Source organism: Dromiciops gliroides, chromosome 1, assembly GCF_019393635.1.
Source record: "Dromiciops gliroides isolate mDroGli1 chromosome 1, mDroGli1.pri, whole genome shotgun sequence".
NCBI classification, from domain to species: Eukaryota; Metazoa; Chordata; class Mammalia; order Microbiotheria; family Microbiotheriidae; genus Dromiciops; species Dromiciops gliroides.
In genome coordinates, this window is record NC_057861.1 from 686,095,220 (window position 1) to 686,099,222 (window position 4,003).

Here is a 4,003-nt window from a genome sequence, read left to right on the forward strand (position 1 = left end):
ATATATGTTGATGAGTCCATACATGTGTGTACAGATATATATTTGTGCATGCATGTATGTATATGTGTGCATGAATACATGCATGCAAATATCCACACAATGCACTTGTCCATACATACATGCACATACATGTGCACACAAATGCATGTACATATATACATGCACAAAGCCACACATATGTGTATATGTATGTGCATTTAATTGTGCTCTTCCTTAGGGTGGGGAGGGGAGGAAAAATAAAGTTAAAATTGCACAGCAAAGAACTAAAGAAAACCTAGAATGAAACAAAGCAAAGGGTGAAAATTGTGTGTGATATTTATTATATGGATTTTCTTGGAATAAAATTTATTCTTTAATATTGATTTCTCTCATATTCTGGTGTGTACATGGAAGTGCTATTTTCTTTTCTTGTTTTATATTTAATTTTAAAGTGAATACTTAAAAAAAAAACCATAACATAATATCTTTCTCTTTATTGGTGCCCAGGTTAGTGTTTCTAGGTTATCTCAGTTACTCCTGGAGGAATATAGCACTCTAAAGATCTCAGGTCCCAGATCCAGCTGTTCTTGAGAACAAAGAAGTGACAATGCTATTGTTCTTCAGCTTTAGATACATTCATCTAAGAGCCACTTGCATGAGTTTTCCTGATTCCAAGGCTAGCACTCTGTCTACTGTGCCACCTAGCTGCTCCTGTTCCTTGAATATCCCTCCTCATTTCTACTGGTAGATTGAGGGGAAGGATGTAAGTAGAGTTACTAAAGGGAAGAGGCACATTTCATAGAAAAGTTAAGGTTGTGGTTACCAACTAAACTCTAAAGCTAGTTTTTGTGGGTAATAATAAATGTTCATCAAATGATTAGACCTCTTAGTAGAGAGTAGGCAGGAGGAAGACATAAAGAGGTAATCAACAAGTCCCTACATGACTGACTGTTGAAAAGATTGGAGAACCAGGAAAAAACTATGCTATGGATATTAATTGTTTCCTCAAGGAGGGAATATGTAATGGTATTGATTGGAGCAGACATGTCAAAGAACATGGCAAAAATTTGGATCTGATTGAAAGGAGGGCATAGAGTGCTCACTTCAGCAGCACATATACTAAAATTGGTACAATACCAAGAAGATTAGCATGGCCCCTGTGCAAGGATGACAAGCAAATCTGTGAAGCATTCCATGTTTTAAAAAAAAAAAAAGAAAAAGAAAGAAAGAAAGAAAGAAAGGAGGGCATAGAAGACAATTTGTCAGCACATTTGGAGCTATGTTAATGGGAAATATTTTGATAAGGGTAAGTAGCAAAAAAATAGGAGTAATACTATATGGGAATATAGTATGAACCACCTGGACTAATAATATCTGTTGTAATGAGGTGTTATCCTGGAAATTAATGAATCAATATAGGAGAAATAAGCAAGAATGCTATGGAATACCCAAAGATGGGGACTGAGGACAGGTTTTATATGGAGTTACAGAACAAAGGGAACTATGAGACTGTATAGAAACTACTTAACTACTTAATGTAAATGAACCTTTAACAAAGGGAACAATAAGACAGGTTGTGAGTTAAGTATAGAAACTACTTAACTCTAAATAGAAAGTACTTAATGTAAGTGGATCCTTTTACATGATAAAATAAGTCTAGAGAGTAAGGTGGAGCATCTTTGGGAGTGGATAGTTTGTTTGGGGAAGATCTGTAAGTCAATAAAGAGTCTGGAATTGACAAAGATTGGTTAGCCCCAGGCAATTCATTGGCCTGAGAATGGGGAGTAAATTGGTATCAGTCAGTTCTCAGTAAATTTGTGGTTATCAAAGGGAAACAAAGTGGCCTCCAACCAGTGTACTGGGCTACTCAGTTTAAAATTTCAATTTGGAGTGATACTGTATACTTCAGGGAATAAGAAATATGCATAGGGAAATACTAAAGTACATATGTGAAGCACATTGGAGTAGTGAAAATGTATAGACTTGGAATCACAGAATCACAGAATTGGAGATTCGGAAGACACCAGTGACAGTTAGTCTTGTCAGAAAGGCCTGGGTTCAAATTCAACTTTTGCTTCTGTGGACATAGTCAAAATGATAATAATATCTACAGTAAATACTATTCAGAGTTTTTGTGAGTCTCAAATGGACAGTTTATGTAGTGTTTTCCAAACTTTAAGGACCTGTATAAATGTTGGTTGCTGTTATGACATATTTTTGTACATTTTCAGAAAATAGGATATAAGCTAAATTCCAATATTTATTAGAAATCTAGTGCAAAAAAATTCAAGAAAAAATGCATTCTAAGGATTTGCCTTAGTTCCTACTGATATTTAAAATGTGAATTACCAAGGTATCACATCCAGCCACTTTTACTCTGGAGGAAATGAAAGTTGATGAGCCCAAGGTTCTTACAATTAACCTCTGTTCACCCTTTTGCAAACTCTTTTTCACTCCATAAGAAGTAATAACTTATACATGGTCTCACAGTAGGATTTTCATGACTCCAAAAAGAATCTCAAGAATTTCCTGCTCAATGTATTCTGCAGAATCACAAAACCTCAGAGGAAATCAAATTTCCTCCATACCTAAACAGTATTCTCTTCTTTTTTTTTTTTTTAGTGAGGCAATTGGGGTCAAGTGACTTGCCCAGGGTCACATAGCCAGTAAGTTTTAAGTGTCTGAGGCTGGATTTGAACTCAGGTACTCCTGACTCCAGGGCCGGTGCACTATCTACTGCGCCGCCTAGCTGCCCCACTGTATTCTCTTCTACAATATTCCCTAGAAGAGATGATCTTTTCTCTGCTAAAAAAAAAAAATTCCTAGAATGAGGGTAACTAATGACTCATAGAATAGTCCTATCCACTTTTTAATTTTTTTTTAAATTTTTATTTGCGGGGCAAGGGGGGTTAAGTGACTTGCCCAGGGTCACACAGCTAGTAAGTGTCAAGTATCTGAGGCTGTATTTGAACTCAGGTACTCCCAAATCCAGGACTGGTGCTTTATCCACTGCACCACCTAGCTGCCCCCTACCCACTTTTTTTTTTTTTGGTGAGGCAATTGGGGTTAAGTGACTTGCCCAGGGTCACACAGCTAGTAAATGTTAAGTGTCTGAAGCCGGATTTGAACTCAGGTCCTCCTGAATCCAGGGCCGGTGCTTTATCCACTGTGCCATCTAGCTCCCCCCCCCACACACACACACTTTTAAACAACAATCATCATCGAACCATAAATTTAATCCTGGAATGAGACTTTAGAAGCCATCAAATCCAACCCCCTCATTTTCCAGATTAGGAATAAGGGTCCAGAGAGATTAAGTGAGTTTACAAAAATTGCAGGATTTAAACTCAAGAATTCTTGGCTTTAATCCCAGAGCTCTGCCCAATACACCAGTGGTGTCAAACTCAAATAAGATTGATCTTTGCTGGCCACATATTGGTCTATAAAACAACAAATTAATATTATATTATATTTGTGTTATTTTATTCTGTTCTGTTCAGTCATTTTTCAGTCATGTCTGACTCTTCATAATTGCTTTTGGGCTTTTCTTAGAAAAAATATGGTTTTGGTTTGCCATTTCCTTCTCAAGTTCATTTTACAGAGAAGGAAACTCAGAAGAACAGGGTCCAATGACTTGCCTAGGTTCTGAGGCCAGATCTGAGCTCAGGAGGTATATCTTCTAAACTCCAAGCCCAGCACTCTATGCACTGCACCACCTGGCTGCTCAATTATTTTTATTAAACCTTCCCAATTACATTTTAATTTGATTCCAGCTGCATTTAGGAGTTTGCAGCATCTCTGCACTACACATACTATCTCTCAATATAGCCTTATCCTCATTTAACCCAAACACAGTAGTCAAGAATTCTCCTAATTTTCATGTGATGAAATACTTGGGGAATTCATTCTCATTTCCTAAAGGACAAGAAAGGAGAAGATTAAGGAGAAAGGAAAGGGAGGGATGAGCACAAGAAGTCATTCAAAATACGGTTAGAGAAAAAATAGGAGGAGGTCAGGAATTAAG

The 4,003-nt window shown here is 37.0% G+C and overlaps 1 non-coding gene across 1 annotated transcript; it reads left to right on the forward strand.

Moving 5' to 3' along the window:
* Positions 1-1,074: 1,074 nt before the first annotated feature.
* On the forward strand, positions 1,075-1,181 carry LOC122737559. Its single transcript, XR_006354387.1, has one exon. It is a non-coding gene; the product is annotated as a U6 spliceosomal RNA (small nuclear RNA).
* The last annotated feature ends 2,822 nt before the right edge of the window (positions 1,182-4,003 follow it).